This window comes from Lynx rufus, unplaced genomic scaffold (genome assembly GCF_022079265.1).
Source record: "Lynx rufus isolate CCGP_SWC_20201006 ecotype Redwood Valley unplaced genomic scaffold, mLynRuf1.p SCAF_7, whole genome shotgun sequence".
Taxonomy (NCBI): Eukaryota; Metazoa; Chordata; class Mammalia; order Carnivora; family Felidae; genus Lynx; species Lynx rufus.
This window is the reverse complement of record NW_025814889.1, coordinates 42,105,430-42,128,505: the sequence shown is the minus strand read 5'-3', so window position 1 is coordinate 42,128,505 and position 23,076 is coordinate 42,105,430. Positions and strand designations below refer to the sequence as shown.

Here is a 23,076-nt window from a genome sequence, read left to right as displayed (position 1 = left end):
GCTTTCCAGTTTTACATCTCCACAGATAGTAAAGAATTTTGGCCCTGGATGGATCATATCCAGCGTCTCATCCATACCTGATTTAGATTATTTAGAAGATGAGATTTTGGATTTCGGATGATGTTGCAATGGAACTAGACTTTCGGGGGGATGTTGGGACAAGGGATATATACTTTGCAGGTGAGAAATATATGAATTTTGGGGGACCGGAGGACAAATTGTTGTTCTAATTGTGTCCCCCTCAAAATATTTTGAAGTCCTATCCCCCAGTACCTCGTAATATAAACATATTTGGGAATATGGTTGTTGCAGACATAATTAGTTAAGATTATACAGGAGTAGAGTGGGTCCTTAAGCCAATATGACCAGTGTTCTTATAGGAACAGGAGAAGAGACACAGAGACATAGACACAGGGGGAGAAGATAGCCACGTGCCAACAAGTCAGAGAGATTGGATATGGTGCTGCATCTATAAACCAAGGAACACCAAGGATGGCCGGCAAGCACCAGAAGCTAAGAAGAGGCTAAGGAGGATTCTACACTACAGGTTTCCAAGAGAGTATGGTCCTGCTGACAATTTGATTTTGAACTTCTAGCCTTCAGAGCTGTGAGACAATAAGCTTCTGTCGTAGTAAGCCACATAGGTTTTGGTACTTGCTTATGGCAGGCTTAGGAAACTAATACCTACTAGATTAGCGTAGGTTCTAATCCAAAATAATTGTCTTTTAACAAGAGAAGAGACCACAGAGACAGGGACCCAGTGAAAATGCCATGTGATGACAGAGGCAGAAGTTGAAATGATGTGTCTACAAGCCAAGGAAATACCAGGATTGCCAGAAATGACAGGAAGCTACGAGAAAGCAATGCGGCAGATTCTCTGCCGGAACCTTCAGGAAGAGGATGGCTCTGCTGGCAAGTTTATTTCAGACTTCCAGGCTCTAGAACCGCAACAGTAAATTTCTGTTGTCTTAGGACACCCAGTTTGTAGTAATTTGTTATGGCAATCCTAGGAAACTGATAAAATGTTGATAGTAAGAATGGTTCGAAAGGAACAGATTCTTGGGGCACCTGGGTGGCTCAGTCAGTTAAGCGTTCAACTTTGGCTCAGGTCATGATCTCGCAGCTCGTGAGCCCGAGCCCCACATCGGGCTCTGTGCTGACAGCTCGGAGCCTGGAGCCTGCTTCGGATTCTGTGTCTCCCTTTTTCTCTCTGCCCCCCCCCCGCCCCCACTCGCTCTGTCTCTCTCTCTCTCTCTCTCTCAAAAATAAATAAAAACATTTAAAAAGAAAATAAACATTTAATAAATATACATTTAAAAAGAAAAACAGAATCTTAAGGATGAGTTTTCTGAATTCAGGCTCAGAGTTCTGGAGTTGGTTCCCTAATCTCTCTAGATTCAAAGACACTAATGATTCTATTTACAGTGGTAAAGGGGGAACTGAAAGTCCTCAGTGTAATGTGACAATAGAGATATACAAAGTATACACAAAGAGTAACCCCTGGATACTCTTTTGAATACTTATAAACGACAAGATTCTGGGTGACGGTGTATTTGATACATTGGCACATTTTTGTCAAACTAAAGAGCACAATGAAATTGGCTGGTTGCTCCTGATGACGCTGAACAATGAGGACAGAAAAAAGATGAACTCAGGGTTCAAATTCTCAGGTCAAGCTCTATGTAAACAACCTGAGAGTTTCTAGGTCTTCCCTGAAAGAAACTCCCATATACTGTAACTACAAAGCTGAGGTTTCTGAAAAATCAAACCCGGAGTCTCGTCCTGTGAGTGGGTAAGTAATACCCACAATAAATTGAATTACTTGCATCGATTTTCCAATCATGTTCCTTCCCAGTCCCTGACCATTCAGCCAAAAGTTGGCCATAGCCCATGAGTTGGTATATAATCCCGCCTCTGATTATTTCTCTTTCCAAGTAAAATGAACAACGAAATACACTGCTCAGAAGTCTGCCCCTGGGGACGATCTTCCTTCACCATTGCCCAGGGGTGTCCCAACGAGAGGCTGTAGGACAGTGACTGTTTGCTTTCAGATGCTGCGCGCATATCACACAGGACCATCTGTAGGTCAGACTCAGTTCTCTCCTCCTCCGTTGGTTAATCATAGGTAATGGCCTTGAGGTCATAGGTGCAGGCTGAAAGAGAGAAAGTAACATAGAAGAAATGAAACCGGGAAGGTGGGCCATTTGCTCATGTAACTGACTTGTGCCTTCAGGGCCTGCTCAAGCCTGATCTTCTGCATATCACTTCTGTTTGATGATGGAATGCTGCTGGGCGCATTCAGCTTCCTGGCCCCGCGAGTCAGACGACATCCAATTCGTGATAAGAAGCGCAGGTCACATGGTCACCTGATAATTTGGCGGCCCATGGTTAAGTGTTCGGTCTCTACCAAAGCCCAGCAGCAAGTCAAAACCTGTTTTTCAAAAGGAGAGTAGTTCTCTGCAAAGGACAGCAGACCTTTGCTCCAAAGTCCTGAGTCTACACTGCGATTCACCGCTAGAAGCCCGCCAAAAGCTCTGAGCAGCTTGCCTACTGAACTTGGCACACCAGTGGGTCTTTGGATCATATGGCTCAAGTGGAAGAGGAGCAGCCTAGACCTATTGCAAAGGTTTCTCTCATTCTAGGCCCTACTTAACACTAGCGGCTTTTCCATCCATTTGGGGGATGGGCCAAAGTAGTACATCCAAATGAGAAATGCATTGCCTCCAAAATCCAAAGAGAACCACTAGGTATTGTACTTCTTATTTGTTGCAGGAGGGGCGAGATACATGAATTTATCCTTCAGCTTCAAAGGGATATCTTAACAGGGCACCTGGATGGCTCTGTCGGTTGAGCGTTCCACTTGGGCTCAGGTCATGATCTCGTGGTTCGTGAGTTCGAGCCCCGCATCGGGCTCACTGCTGTCAGTGCTGAGCGCACTTCAGATCCTCTGTCTCCGCCCCCCGCCTCAAAAATTAAAAAATAATGATAGTAAATACATTTTAAAAGTAGGGCTATCTTGACATGACCCACACCACTTGACTCCTGAAGTTTTCACTGAGGTAGAAGGGTCCTAAATGCACTTCTCCTTCTCTGTCACACAAATGTCTTGCCAATAAGTATATCACAGTTGCTGCTTCTTGCTCCCTAGGTCCGATGGGCATCAATATAATGGGTTGGTGTGAATTCTTGTTGGAAAGAAAGATGATCAAGGTCCTTGTGAACTAAATTATGACTAAGGCAGGAGAGTTCATATTCCTGATGTGAGACAGTAGAGGTGTATTTTTGGCCTAGCCAGCTGAAAGCAAGCCGCTTCTGGTGGTTTTCATTAAAAGTGTGAAGGAAACGTATTTGCCAGATCTCTAGCTGTACCCTAGTTACCGGGAGCTATATTAAGTTGTTGGAATAGAAGCTACAACGGGAGCCACCATCTGGCTAAGCTTCTGAAATCCACTGTCTTTCTCCAAGATCCACCTGTTGGCTGCACAGACCAAATGGGCAAGTCGAACGGGGATATGTTAGGAATCACCCTTCAAGTCCTTGATGGTGGCACTAAACTCTGCAGTCATTACCAGAAAGTGGGATTGGTTTTGGTTCACTAATTTTCTAGCTATAAGCAATTCTGGTAGCTTCCAGTTGGCCTTTCCCACCATAATTATCTTCATTGCACAGATCAGGGAACTGATGTGGGGTTTCTGCCAGTTACCGAGTACGTATAGTCCAAAGCTGGGAGTCAGTTGTGGCGCCATGATCCTCCACTTTTATGACTCAAGTTTACTTATGCTCATTTGACTTAGAATTCTTTGCATTCATACAGATCCAGTAAAAATTCAGTTGATTGCCTTCCTGTTTCACCTCTAGGAACATCACGATCAACTAGGCGATGTCATAAATCTCTGCAAGTCAGGCTATTCTAACTACTGCTTTGGATGTGCAGTCCATTATGGTAATCACACCCACCTTGCCTTTGACAATTAAGTGTCCATCACTGTCCTTACCACCCGGTGGCCCAGTTACCCCCATTGTACTTAAGAATCCTAACCGAATGGCAAAAGTTCCCCTTGTAGTTTCTTTTTTTTTCTTTTTAATGTTTATTTATTTTTGAGAGAGAAACGGAGACAGAGAATGAGCAGGAAAGGGTCAGAGAGAGAGAGAGAGAGACCCAGAATCGGAAGCAGGCTCCAGGCTCTGAGCTGTCAGCACAGAGTCCGATGCGGGGGTCAAACTCATGAACCACGAGATCATGTCCTGAGCCAAAGTCAGACACTTAACTGACTGAGCCACCCAGGCGCCCCCACCTTGCAGCTTCTGACTATATGAAGAGCGGCCACAGGGTTCTTCAAGAGTGGTGGGGCTCCCCTCACAGATTTATTTCTCACAACCGTGGTGAAGGGTGTGCTCTCCAAATGCTCCTGGGGTGGGGGAGCAGACATTACGTGACACATTCACTCTAACACTCCAGCTTCCCTCCCTAAGCCTCTGGGTCCTTCCTCTACCACATACGGAGGCAGTTCTAGCATTTCGGCTGTATTTAATGAAGGCCATCTTTCCCTCGGTGCAACCCGGGGCTGCTCAGGAAGAGGAGATACATTTCCAAGGGCAGTGGGACACATGTGATGTGGGTGACGACACATGGAACAGTGATGCCGCTGCTGTAGTGTGTGGCCGGCTGGGTTGTCCACCTTGTATCACTGACATGGGTCTCGGAAAGGATTCTGCAGGATCTGGAAAAATTTGCCTGGATGATGTTTCCTGTGGTGGGGATGAGTCATCTCTGGGAACGCAGGCACAAAGAGTGGGGAGATCATGACTGCAGACACAGTGAAGGTGTTGGAGCAACCCGTTCGGGATTTTCAATAAAAGCACATGGACTCTCCAATGTACTTTTTTCCCCTAATGGGTACCTATATGACAGAATACTCACGTCTCACTTTTTGAAATGAATCATACTTCATATCCTCATTCTGATTTTTTTAACGCTTATTTATTTTTGAGAGAAAGAGACAGAGCATGAGGGGGAGAGGGACAGAGAGAAAGGGAGACACAGAATTGGAAGCAGGCTCCAGGCTCTGGGCTGTCAGCACAGAGCCCGATGCGGGGCTCGAACTCATGAACCATGAGATCATGACCTGAGCTGAAGTCGGACGCTCAACTGACTGAGCCACCCAGGCGCCCCACCTCATTCTGATTTTTAAGGCCTCTTTCTATCGTACCAAACTTCTTTTCTCTCGGGAAGTCAAATCTCATTTTCTAATATCTACCCATATTTTCCCAAAGTTAAGTTCACCGGACCCTAGTGGTAACAAAGTATTCCACAAAAAGAAGTTATCCATAGTCAAATTAATTTAGGAAAAATTAATAAGGGTTTAGTCATTGAAACACTCAAACACTTGCCTTGAAATATCCACATACTTAGGGCACTGGGTGGCTCAGTTGGTTAAGCAACTGACTCTTGATTTCAGCTCAAGTCATGATCTCACTGCTCACGGCATCAAGCCCTGCACTGACAGCATGGAGGCTGCTCAGGATTCTCTCTCTCCCTCTCTCTGCCCTTCCCCCACTCACTCGTATGTGTGTGTGTGTGTGTGTGTGTGTGTGTGTGTGTGTGTATCTCTCAAATCAGTAAACATTTTTTTTTAAAAAAAGAAAAGAGGGGCGCCTAGGTGGCTCAGTCGGTTAAGCGGCCGACTTGGGCTCAGGTCATGATCTCACGGTCCGTGATTTCGAGCCCCCCGTCGGGCTCTGTGCTGATCGCTCAGAGCCTGGAGCCTGCTTCAGATTCTGTGTCTCCCTCTCTCTGACCCTCCCCCATTCATGCTCTGTCTCTCTCTGTCTCAAAAATAAATAAACGTTAAAAAAATTTTTAAAAAAGGAAAAGAAATATCCACATATTTAAAAATTCTTTTTTCAGAGTTACCCAAATACTCATTCTTACTTGAAGGACTTACTTGTGTATGATTCATACCAACAGCATTGGAATAAATGTTCTTCAGCTAAAGTCTGGGCTTATGGTTTATAGAATTTCAAAAATGTTAAGAATTGTTTTGCGGATTCTTCCTCCGAGCCAAAGTTTTTATTACGCAACTTTCAAATTGTACAAAGAAAATTCTCATGTACACCTGCCCAGGTATAATCGTGGGAGAGTTGAATTCCCTGATTCTGATATACTCTTTTATTAGTCTTGGAGTTTCCTTATTTTCAATCAGTCCCAACACCTTTATCATTTACTTTAGACATTCTTTTCTGAGATGAGCAGGTAAGACATTGAATTCGGTCTTAAGGAATTTATTTAAACTCCAATATAAATCTGAAATCTGCCTCTTAAACCTTGACTATCCTATCCAGCTTTTCAATTTAGATAGATTTACAGTTATGATTTACAAACAATCACAATCCTTCAGTGACGATTTTCTATCAAATTGAATTTTCCCCAAGCCTTCTGGATGCTCGTTCTGCACTGAACTATTCTCTTTCAAGGAGAACTTTTCCTCCTCATGGTCATGAATATCCACATGTTTTTTTTAATGTTTATTTATTTTTGAGAGAGAAAGACAGATCCTAAGCAGGGGAGGGGCAGAGAGAGAGGGAGACACAGAATCCGAAGCAGCTGACACATGTGTAGCACGTCCACCTGGGCCACCTTCTTGGCCTCCTTTTGCCCATAATTCTCCTGAAGGATCTGGTGCTGTTCTGGAGAGGCCCTCTGCAGATACCGAACCACCAGTCAGCTGCATTTGTTGTCCTGGATATCAGTGCCAATCTGGCCTGTCACCTCGGGGTCTCCAAAGAGACAAGGTAATCATCCTGAATCTGAGAGAAGTCCCCCTTCTCCAGTAGCATCTCCCCATCAATGCCCACCATATACACGGCAGCAGCTACAGGAAGATAGAAGGAGTAGAAAGCTATCTTGCACCTGACAATAGATTTGTACTTCTTTCCAGTGAATCTGCCAAGACCCACATTCCCCAGGGGCTGGGGGGCGGGGAGGGGTGCTGTGATGAGGTCCAGGATCTGTCCGATCTCAGTCTGATAGGAACTCTGCAGGAAAAGCTCAATTAAGTTCGGGTAATAGGGCTGCTCCCAGAAGTACAGCTTCAGCAGGCAGTAGATACATGCTTCCGGAAGCAAAGCATCGTTGATGGCATCCAAACCTATGCCTGGCTTCTGTTAGCAGCCGATCTGCCCCTGTTGGGTGAGGGATGAATCCATGATATCATTTGACACCAGGAAGAAAGCTTGGAGCGGTTCCGCACAGCAGCTCACAGTCAGGGCCAGCAGAGACTATCAGCATCTTAATTAAATATATTCATTCTCACATCAGTAGGCAATAGGACTTAAATATTTCACTGACTATGCCACAGCATGCCAAAAACTACCCAAGTGCCCTAACATAGATAAATTAGCCTTGATAGAACTGTAACTCATTCCCTTTCACACGAACACTTGCAAGAATTCTGCAAAACAAACAAACAAACAAATACTTGCAAGAATTGCCTTCAAAAGCTGACTGTGTCAACTTGGCTCAGAATCAACTTCCAACTTCTTAATTCTCCAAAAAAGTCACATACTCTTTACATATAGTGAATTTCAGATTCCCCCCACCCCAGGGTCCAAACTCTTGTTAGAATTATTTTCGTCTAGCAACTCTAAGATGTAAGTTTATTCTAACTTCCTGGATATTGTCATATTACAGATATGTGCCTTTCTTTCCTGACCCCACATACATGATATCACCTCTCCCTAATATCCTTCACAATATCTAGTAAGTAGTATGTAATTATTTGAAATGCAGACAAGAATCAGGACCATTAAGTAACATTATTTTTAGCTGGAGTCTCTGATCAGATTTTGAGGCAAAATGATACCTCGAAAATCATTCTGGTGTTCTGGTTACAGAATGAAACAAAAAAAGAACTGAGGCTCGTGGGCAGAGGCAGCAGATGTGCGGGGAGGGTCAAGCAGGAAATCTACGTCATTGCCACCCTTCTGCTAACCGCTGGGAAACGAACATTGGTGCAGTTATTTGCAGGCAACTTGGATGTGCCTTACTCAGCATCTGCAAAGGGCCTCATTTCACGGGAAAAACATCACACGTCTTACTCTCTAGATCTGGCTGCACTGTAAATGAAGCTTCTCCCTGGGATTGTGTCCAAGGGACACAAACTCATGTCACTTTAATAAGGAAGCTAGTTTGATCTGCTCAGGTAATTTCTGGACAAAGATAAATATACTTACTCAATTATTGACGATTTCATGTATTTAATATGTATTTATGGAGTAGCTCCTTGACAATGCTAGGCCAAAGGCAGATGAACTAAATAAAAGTAGCTCTAGTCCCTTATCCAGGAAAGAATCAAAGTGTGTAATGAATGTGCACGAGGAAATAGTTATTTATTTAAAGTTATGAAGTAGAAGTACAAGATGAAATGAAAAGGCGTAAGCAGAAGGCCTTACCTGTTTGCAGCGTCAGAGAATATTTCTGTGAAGGGTATGGGTGTGACTTAATCATATATAGAGGTGTTAGGGAGACCATTAAAAATACATAGGTAGTGGGGCGCCTGGGTGGCTCAGTCGGTTGAGCATCTGACTTCGGCTCAGGTCATGATCTCACAGTCTGTGAGTTCGAGCCCCGCATCGGGCTCTGTGCTGATGGCTCAGAGCCTGGAGTCTGCTTCCGATTCTGTGTCTCCCTCTCTCTCTGCTCCTTCCCTGCTCATGCTCTGTCTCTCTCTGTCTCAAAAATAAATAAAAACATTAAGAAAAAAAATTAAAAAAAAATACATAGGTAGTATTTTATTAAAGTAACAAAGGTGAGAATGAGCTTGTCTGATTCCAGGAACTGAGAGACGGTCGAGGGGAATAATATTAGACCTAAGTGAATAAGGCGGAAATCTTCCGGTAAAGCCTTGACATGTAGCCAAGGGTGAGATTATTCCTGGGATATAGATTTTTGTACTTTATTCTAAAGTGAAAGGGAAACCATGGAGGAGTGTAAGCATGGTAAGACTTGAATTTTAAAGAGAAAACTCTGGCTGGAGAGAGAGAGAGAGAGGTGGCTGGGGGGGCTATTGGACGTAAGGAGTCAAGTTACTAGATGATTCTAGTGAAGGTATGAGGTTCTGAGTAGAACATTCATCGTGGAGCTAGTGCAAAGCTGACATATTCAGGAAATATTTAGTTGGTAGAACCGACAGAACTCGATAATTCATCAAATGTAGGAGTTTGAATGAAGGAGACTCAAAGATCGTGCCACCAGTTCTGGACTAAGCGAACAGGTATACTGTGGTTCTGTCATCGGAAAAGAGAATCCTGGAAGGTTGGAGGAGGTAGCCTGGTGAATTTCATTTTGTATATGTTGAGTCTGAGGTGTTTTTAAAGCAGTTAAGTAGAGAGGGTGGTAAGGAACTTGATGTAAGTGTTGGGTGATCAGAAAACTGGTCTTGGATGGAGGTACAAACAGAGGATCTTAGATTTGTAGATGGCAACTAACACCCAAGGGTAAACTGTAAATTAAGAATAAAAATTACTGACCCAAGAAAAGACGGCTGTTAGCCCTAAGGAATAACAATATTGAATGGCTCATTGACTTAAAAGTAACTGCAAGAGGGGACTGAAGACTAGTAGTTAGAGGATGGCAGGTCACCGAAGCCGAGGGAAAAGGACGTTTCCAAAAAGGAGGGCATTAGCAAACTTGTCAACAAGTTGTGGAGACGCCGTTACACGTGAACCGGAGCATATTTCATGAAGTTTAGCAACATGTGAGTCATTAGTAAATTTAATGAAAGCAGTCTTGTTGCATTAAAAAAAGAAGATAGTTTCGGGGCGCCTGGGTGGCTCAGTCGGTTAAGCGTCTGACTTCAGCTCAGGTCATGATCTCATGGTTCATGAGTTCAAGCCCCACATCGGGCTCTGTGCTGACGGCTCAGAGACTGGAGCCTGTTTTGGATTCTGTGTCTCCCTCTGTCTCTGCCCCTCCCCTGCTCCTGCTCTTTCTCTGTCTCTCAAAAAGTAAATAAATGTTAAAAAAAATAAAGAAATAAAGAAATAAAGAAGAAGATAGTTTCAAGTTCAGGAGTTAATGGGAGTTAGAACGTTGGGAAAGTAGGTATAGATTATTTTCCAAAAAAGCTGAATTTTAAGGGGAAGAGATAGATAAGGCAGTGACAAAAAAAAAAAAAGGAATATAAGTCCAGCAAAATTACTTATTTTCTTTGACAGAAGATTCTAGAGTAGTGTTGTGCAATAGAACTTTCTGTGATGGAATAAGGTATACATACAGGTAGCAGATGTTGAGGGTTATAGAAAAAAAAAAAAAAAAGGACAAGGAAAATGGGATCCAGAGTGTATATGGGACAGAATACAATCCCAAATAGGATGTTTGGGGTAGGCCTTCTAGAAAAAGTGAAACTTGAGCAAAGTTGAAGGAGGTGAGAGAGTTGATTAGGTGCACGTACAGGGAAGAAAAACACAGGTAGGGGCGCCTGGGTGGCTCAGTCAGTTAAGGGCCCGACTTCGGCTCAGGCCATGATCTCACCCATTCCTGGTTTCAAGCCCCACATTGGGCTCTGTGCTGACAGCTCAGATCCTGGAACCTGCTTCGGATTCTTTTCCTCCTTCTCTCTGTCCCTCCCCTGCTCACACTCTGTCTCTCTCCATCCCTCTATCTCCAAAATAAATAAACATTAAAGAAAATTAGAAAAATACAGATAAACAGCCAGTTCAAAAGCCTTAGGGCAAGATTATGCCTGATATGTTTGAGGAATAGTAAGGAAAGGAACCCAGTGTAACTGAAGAGTAAGAATTAGAATGGTCAGACATGGGTCAAAGGAGGTAAGGGGTAGGGCAGATAATTCAGGGATAAGTAGTTCTTCGTAAGAATTTAGGTTTTTACTCTAGTGAAACATGGAGCCATTGGATGATCTTGAGCAAAAACTGCTGTCTGATTTCTAATTTTAGCTTGTGAATAAAGAATAAACTGTAGAGGATCAATGGTGGAAATAGAGAATTTAGACTCACGGGAGGTCACTGCAGTACTTCAGGCAAGAAATGTTGGTGGCTCAGTGTAGTTGTTAACAATGAAAAGGGTGACAAGTGTTGCGATTTTTTAACATCTTTTGAAGATGCAGAAAACAAGATTTCCTGAAAGGTAGGATATACAGTATTACAGGAGCCAATAATTGTGCCAATATATTTCCATATATAAAATAATGGATTTCCATCAACCAAAACACGGCAGATTACAGTCTTAGAGGATATTTGGAAGAACTGAAAAGAATTCTGTTTCAGACGTCTATGAGAAATTCAAGTGGAAATGCTACATGGCGTTTGGATAAATGAGTCAGGAGTTGGAATAGTCAGGAATAGATATTAACGGCATAGATTATTAACACAGGTGTGCTGCAAATGATGGGATCAGTGGGAAAAAGCAATTATTTTTTGTTTGTTTATTTTTAGATTGCTTAGATGTATTGCTTGGAATTAACCTGTAGATAAAAATAACCTTCTACGGGGGCACCTGGGTGGCTCGGTGGTTAAGCGTCCGGCTCTTGGTTTCGGTTCAGCTCACGATCTCATGGTTTCATGCGTTCGAGTCTCACATCGGGCTCTGTGCTGACAGCCCGGAGCCAGCTTGGAATTCTCTCTGCCCCTCTCTCTCTGCCCCTCCTCTGCTCATGCTGTCTCTGTCTCTCTTAAAAACAAATAAGCTTTAAAAAAAAATAAATAAAACAACTTCTATCTTTAAATTACATCCATCACCTCAAAATGATTACAAATCTTCGTATCTGTTATTTAATGCTGAGGTTACCCAATCATTATTTCTTTTCATGGAAATGATTTGCACCATTCATTTCCTTCAGAGTTCCAAATCTGGGATTGCCATGTTACCAAGATCCAGTAAGTAAACATGTAATCTAGGTCTTAGGAACCAAGTCTGTACTACAAAGATATCTTTCTCGGATCCCCTGAAAATGGAGTGTTCTAATGCTGAATGGAGAAAAAGTACCCTGGAATTAGATAGGGAGATTGGAGGATGGGGCTAGATATTGGAGGTTCTGAAATATGATTTGTAGCCCACAAGCAGCCCCGGCTGGTTGGAATGGCTGTCTCCTGTTCTGGACGTGTTGAAGTGAGACGTGGAGACAGGTGGGGTTCTTTGTGTGATTCTGACTTCTCTCTCCCTGCTGCCAGCGTGCTGTGCAGAGGATTAAGTTGTGGAGAGGCCGGATCTCTTTTTGTGGGTCCTCACTTTGAGAAAGGGAATGATCCAATTGGGGCCGAAAAGCTTGAATGTGAAGGGAGTGAAAATCATCTTGCCTTGTGCCCCACGGCGCCCCATCCCGATGGGACTTGTAACCATAGCAAGAGAGGCTGGAGTCTGTTCTTGTGAGATAGTGAATGATCTTAATGTGCTGGGGCTGAAGAAGGAGAAGGTTGGGCAGGAGTTGAAAAGTCTCTTTTCGAAGGCTTTATCTCCTCTTCAGATATACAGATGCCTGACTTGTGAATGGCAAACCCCAATGGGAGGGGTAAGTGGAGATCAAGGTGCTTGGAACCTGGGGTTCCCCCTGTGACAACCACTGGGACCTGGAAGATGCCAGTGTCCTACTGTGCAGCTGTGGGATTGCTTGCTCAACCACAAGAAAAGAATATATATTGGAGGAGGAAGTGTTTGTGTGCAGGGACATAGGTTTTGTTGCTTAGGGAATGAGTCCCTTCTGGATAACTGTCAAATGACAGTCTTTGGAGCTCCTCTCTGTGCCCATGAAAAACCATCATTGTGACCTGCATGGTGAGGGAACAGTGCTTACGGGCATCTACTGGCAATAGAGCTCACACATGGCAGATAAGATGAGAGATTGAAGGAAAGACAGGTAAGAAAACAAGGGGTGTAGGTGGGATAGGCATGACAGTCAAAGAGTAACATGTAATAAATAGTGATAACTGGGCACATTGTTAAGGTGAAGGTAAGCACTCACCTCTCCTTTGGGGATTTGTAACTAGACATTAATAAAGACAATTTTAGGGGCGCCTGGGTGGCTCAGTTGGTTGAGCGTCCGACTTCAGCTCAGGTCTTGATCTCACGGTTCATGGGTTCGAGCCCCGCGTCGGGCTCCGTGCCGACAGCTCGGAGCTTGGAGCCTACTTCCGATTTTGCGTCTCCCTCTCTCTCTCTCTCTCAAAAATAAAAATAAACATTAAAAAATAAAAAGTAAAATAAATAAAGACCATTTTAATTGGTCACGAGTTTGAGAGTCCTTACCATGATTGCTCATTCAACTTTGTCATAGAACTCTTCGATCCTTTCCATGCTTATTTTCGCCCGATTTCCTACACCCCTACCAGGAAACCAGACCCAACCATTGTTTCCATGCTCCTCAGGTTTATCTGACTCATCTCTGTCTGCAGTCCCAGACAGTGGTGATTTCATCTGCTCAGCTAAGTAAAGCACAGTACCAGGAAATGCTTTGCAACACTAAACATTGTGACCTATTGGCTAGACTTTCTCCTCTTTGCAGACAAACAGCTCTGCCTCGTGGGTGGGGGCCATCCTGTGCTGGCAGAGTGGAGATCCTTCACCAGGGCTCCTGGAGTGTGTCTGTGATGACAGCTGGGACCTAAGTGATGCACACGTGGTATGCAGACAACTGGGCTATAGAGTGGCCATTAATGCCACCAACTCTGCTCACATGGGCGGGGGAGGGGTGAGATTAGACCCCATCTGGCTGAACGACCTGAACTACACAGGAAAGGAGCCCCACATTGGAAGCACCCTTCCCGGGGCTAGGGACAGCACGACTGCAGGCACAAGGAAGACGCAGGGGTCATCTACTCAGGTCTGCCCACAAGCCTTGCATCCTGCTGCAAACACACACACACACACACACACACACACACACAGGGCACAGTGGCAAAGTGGAGTCAAAAATGTACTGATCTGAGAGTATTGAGAACTTGATTTTAACCCTGTTCTTAAACTTTCCTAATACCCTTGGCTATTTCCTTCCTCCCTTCTTTCCTTCCTTCCTTTCTCTCCCTCCCTCCCTCTCCCTTCCTCCCTTCTTTCCTCCCTTTTTCCCTCCCTCCCTTCTTTCTTCCTTCCTTCCTCTCTTTCTCCTTCCTTCTCCCTTCCTACCTTCTTCCCTCCCTTCTTCCCTTCTTCCTTCCTTCCTTTCCTTTTTTGGTGTCATTTAGGAGAGGAGTGTGGGTCTTAGAATAAGAGAAGGTTAGATCCAAAGAAAGGGACCTTTCATTCCATCTACTCTGGTGTTAGGAGGCCAAAAGACATTGAGTAACTGGCCGAATAACACAATCTAATAAGTAGTAGAAATGGGATTAACCCCATTTCCTGAATCTGATTTATGTTAGAGAGTAAAACTAAGAAAGTTACGTTTTAACTTAATTTTAAGCATAAATATCGTTGGGGAACCCATATGAACCCTGAAATCACACAAGAGCCTCAGTTTCCATCAGATACATTGTGTTAATAATATGTTAAAGTGGTTTATGAAATTTTTTTTTTTGGAGCCCTAATATACTATCTTCAGGGAGGAATTTTTCTAACACTCCAAAAGGAAATATTTAACAGTAGATTCACAGCTTTGAGGCTCTACAACGAAACCGAAAGGCACACTGGTGCTGGGAGACTGGAGGTATTCCACGCCGGGACCTGGGGCAGTGTGGGCCGGAGGAATATGTCCACGGTCACCATGGGGATCGTGTGCCAAGGACGCAGTTATCAGCCACACCCCTTCGTATAAAATGGGCTCCGCTAGGGGCGCCTGGGTGGCGCAGTCGGTTAAGCGTCCGACTTCAGCCAGGTCACGATCTCGCGGTCCGGGAGTTCGAGCCCCGCGTCAGGCTCTGGGCTGATGGCTCAGAGCCTGGAGCCTGCTTCCGATTCTGTGTCTCCCTCTCTCTCTGCCCCTCGCCCGTTCATGCTCTGTCTCTCTCTGTCCCAAAAATAAATAAACGTTGAAAAAAAAATTAAAAAAAAAAATGGGCTCCGCTTTCACGTGGGAAGATGGTGTTCGGGGCCCTACAATGCTTATCTCCATATGGCAGTGTCCATCTGCCCCCCGGGGAGCAGAGACTATCCCGCCCGGCAGGAGAGGGTGGATCACGTATGAAGGTGTGAATCTTCTTCAACACTGGCTGCTCTCAGAAGCCCTGTGAACTAGAATGTGCCGCTAAGAAATACCTGGTCTTCCAGGTCGGGAGCTCATGGCAAACTCACTGCAAAGTGCATGGCAGTAAATACCGAGTTAAGGTCCTTCCTCCCACACAACCTCATTACTCTGGTTCAGTATTTTACAGCGTTGCTTTGTTTTGTTTCGTGTTTTAGCGCGCACTGTTTGCTTCCCCTAAGTCCCCTGTGAGCTCCTGCGTTAAAAACAAACAAACAAACATAAAAAAAGATATGAACTCTCATAAAAATTGTGACATGTTAAAATTTGAAAAATATTATATGTATTATTTGTCTTAGAAATTCTAGAAAGCTCAGAACACTGGGCGAGCATGCGAACCAATTGGGAGGACTAAGTGCTCCATTTTTTTCCTGCAGAATTTTCCAGGGTGAAAAGGTTAAACAGTAATGTATAAACAATGTATTTTTAAAATACATTAAACTGCATTAAAATTTAACATGTGTAGTAGAGAAATTTGGAAACATTTTACACTATAAGTAATAAAATCCATATTTAATCCTACGATCAAAAATAACTACTGCTGGGGTGCCCGGTGGCTCAGTTGGTTGACCAGCTGACTCTTGACTTAGGCTCAGGTAATGATCCCAGGGTTATGGGATCAAGCCCCACATCCAGATCAGCAGTGAGCATGGACCCTGCTTAGGATTCTCTCTCTCTCTCTCTCTCTCTCTCTCTCTCTCTCCCCTTCTGCCCCTTTCCCCTCCTCGCGTGTTCTCTCGCTCTAAAAAAATAAATAAATAGAAATAAAAATAAAAGCTTCAAAAATAAATAACTATTGCTAGTTATTAACTAGTGGTCTTTTTGTACAAAAATATAATTGTAATTATGATTGTGTTTATGAAACATGGATGATACTATAAGTACTTATATATACACATAGAGAATATGGCATCTATGCGTATAATGTGTCGTATCACTATATCTCATATATATAACATATATGTTTTGAGTGGGGGTTCCTTTTTATATGAAACTATGTTGTGAATATATTCTAATTTTACTAAATGGTCTTTGAACAGCACACAATATTTCATCCTGTGGATGTATCTTAAATAACCATGTGTTTATTGATACTAAGGTTATCTCCCTATGTCAAACTAGTATAAATAATGGCATTATAAACATTCCTACCCATTGTGGTGAATCTCTGGTTATGTCCAAAAATTATATGCCTAATCCTGTAATGAAGGGGGAAAGTGAATGCACGCTTTCAAGATTCCTTGTATATACTACTTAATTGCCCTCACAGAAAACCTGCGTATTAATTTTCATTCTTATGATCAGCGTATAAGGAACCGATTTCATCTCACCCTGCCTACCAACGCCACACACAGAAAAACACACACGTGCATATACACACTTTGCCAAATTAAAATTTCACCTCTCTCCACTAAGTTTGAATGGGCTTGATGAGGAGTGAGTGTGAACATTTCTCATGAATATTTTCCAATTGTGGTTCGTATTTTTACGTTCCTTGCTTCCTTCAACTATTTGACGTTTATCATAATAGAAAATGTTTTTCAAAACAACAAGAATATACAGAAAGCAGGAAAAATACAAATATCAGCTATAAGCTCATTATTAGTTGATGATATTTTTGATGATGTATTACCTAATTGTACGTTCTTTTTTAGTTCTAGTGTAGTTAACATGCAGCGTTGTGTTAGTTTCTGGTGTACAATATAGTGATTCAACAATTCTATGCTCACTCAGTACTCATCCACATGAGTGTACTCTTTAATCCCCTTCACCTATTTCACCCATAGCCCATGCACCTCCCCGCTGGTAACCATTAATTTGTTCTCTATAGTTAAGAGTCTGTGCCCTGGTTTGTCTCTTTTTTTTTCTTTGTGCCTTTGTTTTACTTCTCAAATTCCACATATGAGTGAAATCAAATGGTCTGTCTTTGAAATCAAATGTCTTTCTCTGACTGACTTATTTCACTTAGTATTATACCCACTAGATCCATCCATGTTGTTGCAAATGGCAAAATTTCATTCTTTTTTATGGCTGAGTAATATTCCATTCTATTATCTATCTATCTATCTATCTATCATATATCTATCTATCTATCTATCAATCATCTATCTATCATCTATCTACTACATCTTCTTTATCCATTCACCTATCAGTGGGCACTTGGGATGCTTCCAGAATTTGGCTATTGTAAATAACCCTGCAGTAAACTAGGGTGCCCATATCTTTTTGAATTTGTGTTTCCCTATTCTTTGGCTAAATACCCAGTAGTGGAATTACTGAATCATATGGTAATTCTATTTTTAATTTTTTTTTAAGTTGATTTATTTATTTTGAGAGGGACAGAGAGAGTGACAGAGAGAGAGAGACAGAGAGACAGGGGGAGAGGCAGAGAGAGAGGGAGACATTTTTTGGCAGGCTCTGGACTGTCAGCACAGAGCCCGATGGGGGGGTTCGAACTGATGAAACTATGAGATCACCCTGGCTTCCTACTTTCTTTACTCCTACTATGGTCTCCCCTTTCCATTCAAAGAGTTCCACTCAAAGAGTCCCCTTTAACATTTCTTACAGGGTGGGTTTAGTGGTGATAAATTCCTTTAACTTTTGTTTGAAGTGGAAAAAATAACATTGCTACCCCATTAGGTTATGAGAGGTAATTAACCGTCTATAGGAAGGGTGGCCAGCACATAGTAAATGCTAAATAAAGCACTTAATAAAAGTGGAGGAATTGCAAGGGCTCAGCAGGGAGAAAATGAACCTTAGGAACCTGAAGAATTCACTAGCAGAGACGGTAGGGGCCAGGCCGTTTGAATTTGAATTCCTCCCACTGTGCATCCTTCTCAGTTTCATCCAGAAGAAGGGATTCTCTAGAGGAGGACCTATTCCATGAGATGGAAACCTGCCTCTCCAGAGAGGACCCCACCGGGTGGGCACCTCAAGTCTGTGACTCCGGGGCCCTCACTCCATGGGGAGGGTGGGAGTGTGAAGAAACAGGACGGATGGCTGCGAATTCCCGCCTGACAGAGACGTTCCTCTGCCTCCTGTACCAACGACTGCGTGTGAAAGGGAAGCAAACGCAACAGCGGTTGAAATAAAAGGTGATTCAAAATTAAGAAAATTAGGCAAATCGACTTAAGACAATTAGCTCTTCACCCACTTCATCATCTGTAGTCCGTGGCAGAGGCACCAAATGGGTGTAAAAGTCATGCAGTCTCTTCAGATGTAATTCCATCTCTCCAGCCTGTCTTCAGTTTCATTAGCAAGCCGATCAACAACCAACAGTTGTTTTCCAATTTTGCTACGTTTTTACTTTTTAGAACGTGATAACTGGGGCACCTGGGTGGCCCAGTTGGTTGAGCCTCCGACTCTTGATTTTGGCTTGGGTCATGATTTCAAGGTTGTGGAATCAAGCCCCGCATCAGGCCCCAGGCTGAGCATGGAGCCTGCTTGGGGTTCTCTCCCTCTCTCTATGCCCCTCCCTGGCTCACACTCTCTCTGTCTCTCTCAAAACAAATAAATAAGTATTTTTAAAAATTTTGATCACTAACTTCTTTGGATATTGCCTTTATTTGCACATTTACGATTATTTTTAAATGTTTAAAATGACATAATATGCATACAAACATATACGTAACATGCAAAAAACTATTCATTGTTTCACTGGAGAAAACGCTATAGTGGAATTGCTGTACCAACACAATAGACATAGTCGGGCAAGTGATTTTCCAGTAGTTGTAACAAATTTCACTCCTAGAAGTTATGAATGAGAATGTATTTTACTACCTCTTCTCTGGCACTGAATATTTTCATCCCTTTTATAATTTTGCTAATTCAGTTTTGATAAATAGTATCTCACTGTTATTTTAATTAACAATGTTTTCATTATTAATGAAATATATTATTTTTTTGCATCTTTACATATTAGCCAAGTTAAGTCTTAAAAGGCTTAAGAATTACCAGTTTTTCCTTTGACATTGATAGTTTCTTAATTTGCAACTGCTATTTTTTTAATATTTTTATTTATTTTTGAGAGAGAGAGAGAGAGCATGAGCAGGCGAGGGGCAAAGAGAGAGGGAGACACAGAATCTGAAGCAGGCTCCAGGCTCTGAGCTGTCAGCACAGAGCCCGACACAGGGTTTGAACTAGTGAACCGCGAGATCATGACCTGAGCTGAAGTCAGATGCTTAACCGACTGAGCCACCCAGGTGTCCCTGCAACTGCTTTTTCTTTTTTTTAATATTTTATTTATTTTTGACAGAGAGAGAGAGAGAGAGAGAGAGAGCATGAGCAGATGAGGGGCAAAGACAGAGGGAGACACAGAATCTGAAGCAGGCTCCAGGCTCTGAGCTGTCAGCCCAGAGCCCGACGCGGGGCTCGAACTCGTGAACCACGAGATTGTGACCCGAGCTGAAGTCGGACGCTCAACTGACTGAGCCACCCAGGCGCCCCTGCAACTGCTATTTTTAATATCAGGACTACTGATCTTTCCTCTATGTTATTTGTTGCATTCAATCTCCCAGTTTGTCATTTGACTGTAAATACTTTAGACAGATTTGTATTGCACTGAAGAAATTTAAGGCTTGGGCACAAAAAATAAAACAGACAGTGATCTTAGTCTTTTAATAGCACTCTATATTTTATCTGATTGAAAATGTGGACCCCACTTATCTCTCTAATGGTGGTGGGGTTATTATACTGTGTTAGTTCGCTACAGCTGCCGTTAGAAAGCCACTCTGGATTACTTAAACAGCAGATATTTGTTTCCTCACAGTTGCAGAGTTTGGAGGTCTAAGATCAAAGTGTCAGCAGAGGTGATTTCTTCTGAGGTCTCTTCTCTTGGCTTTTCTCTGTCTCTTCACATCTTCCTTCTGAACCTTTCTCTGCTCTGGTTTCTTCTTCTTGTAAGGACACCAGTCATATTAGATTAGGGCCCACCTTAATGATCTCATCTTAATTGTCTTTTGTAGACCATATCTCCAAATATACTCCCATTCTGAGGTACAAGGCATTAGGAGGATTGCAACATGTGAATTTTGTAGGGACACGACTCAGCCCATCACATGCCCCTAGTAAAGGAATTGCACCAATCTAGAATATGCTACCTTGAAGCTCCCCAGATCTATCCAGTTGTTTTTTGAAGTGATTGTTTTCATTTCCACTTTCGACAGTACAGGAATGCTCCCACCTATTACTCCACAGTTTTATTAATTGGTATCTGATTAGACTGATCTGATCTGCATCTGTGCAGTCTGCCAGAGGGCAAACTGAATCTTCTTTTGAGAGAAATAATATCATCCAGAGCATCCAAAAATTTTAAAAACGGGGCGCCTGGGTGGCTCAGTCGGTTGAGCGTCCGACTTCGGCTGGGGCCATGAGCTCACAGTTTGTGGGTTCGAGCCCCACGTCGGGCTCTGTGCTAACAGCTCAGAGCCTGGAGCCTGCTTCAGATTCTGTGTCTCCCTCTCTCTGCCCCTCCCCCGCTCATGCTCTGTCTCTCTCTCTCTCTCTGTCAAAAATAAACATTAAAAAAAATTTTAAACACAATATTCGGTATTTAAAAACAAACAAACAAAAAAACCACCACCAGGCATACCAAGGAATAAGACCATACGTAAAAAGATGCCAAAGAATGAAAACCAAAGTGGACCCCGATACTGGGGTTATCAGTTAGGTATTTTAAAGTAATTATGATTAATGAATTCAAGAAAAAAGCTGTCCAGGTAGAGAATTTCACCACAAAATGGGAAGCTATGAATAAAAATGAAATAGAAATTCTATGATAAATACAAAACTGAAATTAAGAATGCAATAGGTGGGGTGCCTGGGTGGCTCAGTTGGTTAAGCATCCTACCCTTGATCTCAGGTCAGGTCATAATCTCACAGTTCATGAGTTCAAGGCCGGCATCAGCTGTTGGTGCAGAACCTGCTTGGGATTCTGTCTCTCCTTCTCTCTGCCCCTCCCCTACTGGTATGCTCTCTCTCTCTCTCTCAAAATAAATAAATAAACTTAAAAAAAAATAAGAAAGGGGGCACCTAGGTGGCTCAGTCGGTTAAGCATCTGACTACAGCTCAGGTCATGATCTCACAGTTCGTGGGTTCGAGCCCTGTGTCGGGCACTGTGCTGACAGCTCGGAGCCTGGAGCCTACTTCTGATTCTGTGTCTCCCTCTCTCTCTGCCCCTCCCCTGCTCACACTCTGTCTCTCTCTGTCTCTCAAAACTAAATAAATGTAAAAAGAAAAAAAATTGACAAAAAAATAAGAAAGAATTCAATAGGTAAGTTTAAGAGCAAACTGAATAGAGCTCAAAAGAGAAAGAATGAGCTGTATGATAAACCAATAGATAATAATTAGACTTACAGAAAGCAAAAAAAAAAAAAAAAAGATGACAATACAGCAAAACACAAGAGAAAAATAAAGTATGATAAAAAGTCTCTAATTAATGTAATCGGTGACATCAGTTTCAAGCGAGATACAGCCTGTGTCTCCTGCTGATGAAAACTAATACCTCTGAGCAAACATAAAAAACCAACCACTCACCTCAGACCCATCAGAATGGCTACTACTAAATAAATAAACAAGCAAATAGGTAGAAAATAACAAGTGTTGGCAAACATGGAGAAAATGGAAACCAATGCATTGCTTATGGGAATGTAAAATGGTAGAACCACTATAGAATATACTATGCTAGCTCCTCAAAAAATTTGAAACAGACCTACCAGATGCTCCAGCAATCCCCCTGCTGGGGATACACCCAAAAGAACCAAAGGCAGGTCTCCGAGGGGTACTTGTACTCTCACGTTCATAGCAGCATTTTTCACAGCAACGAAAACATGGAAGTCACCCACGTGTTCATCAGCAGATGAATGGATCAGCAAACTGTGGTACGTAAATACAACAGATTGTAGTTCAGCCCTAAAAAGGAAGTGAAGTCTGACGAGCTACAACATGGGTGAAACTTGAGGACCCTGTGCTAAGTGAAGTCAACCATGAAAAGACATCCTATTTGATTCTGTTTCCATGAGGTACCTAGAGGAGTCCAAATCATGACAACAGAAAACAGAATGGCGGTTACCAGGGGTGTGGGAGACCAGGAATGGGAAGTAATTGTTTAGTGGCTACAGAGTTTCAGTTTCGCAAGATGAAAAGACTTCTGGAGATAGATGGTGGTAATAGTTGCACAACTGTCTGGATGCACTTAATACCATTTAACTGTACATTCAAAAATAGTAAAGATGTCAAAAAGAAAAATTTTTAAAAAAACACAAAAAAACCTTAGGACTCTATGACTCCATAAAGTAAATAATAGATGGAGGAGGATTTTCTTTATTTTTTTAAGTTTTTATTTACTCATTTTGAGAGAGGGGGAGAGAAAGAGAGAGAGAGAACATATGTAAGTGAGGGAAGGGCAGAGAGAGAGGGGGTGGGGGAGAGGGAGAATCCCAAGCAGGTGCCCCTAACTTCTAGCCCACCTTTCTGGCCGGAGGACCAAGGAAGGGAGGACCAGGGAGCACGGCGGAATCCTTTGGGGTTTTTCTTTTTTGCTCTCCTGCCCCTGCCCCTAAGGCAGTTTTAGGGCATATCTATGACAGTGTTATTGATTTCTAGTATTTCTTTTTTAATTTTTCTTGTCATTCCCTCTCTGCTTACGTTATCCATACGCTCTTACAGGTTGTCTATGTTCTTCACTTGAGTCATTAGCATGTTAATCATAGTTATTTTATTTTTTTAAATTTTTTTAACATTTATGTATTGTTTTGAGAGACAGAGCATGAGAGGGGGAGGGGCAGAGAGAAAAGGAGACACAGAATCTGAAGCAGGCTCCAGGCTCCGAGGTGTCAGCACAGAGCCTGACACGGGGCTCAAACCCAAGAACCCTGAGCCAAAGTCAGATGCTCAA

At 42.8% G+C, this 23,076-nt stretch overlaps 2 pseudogenes; one reads left to right on the top strand and one right to left on the bottom strand.

The window, feature by feature from the left end:
• Positions 1–5,280: 5,280 nt before the first annotated feature.
• Positions 5,281–8,596, bottom strand: LOC124501845 (farnesyl pyrophosphate synthase-like; annotated as a pseudogene).
• On the top strand, positions 7,938–14,756 carry LOC124501844 (scavenger receptor cysteine-rich type 1 protein M160-like; annotated as a pseudogene).
• The last annotated feature ends 8,320 nt before the right edge of the window (positions 14,757–23,076 follow it).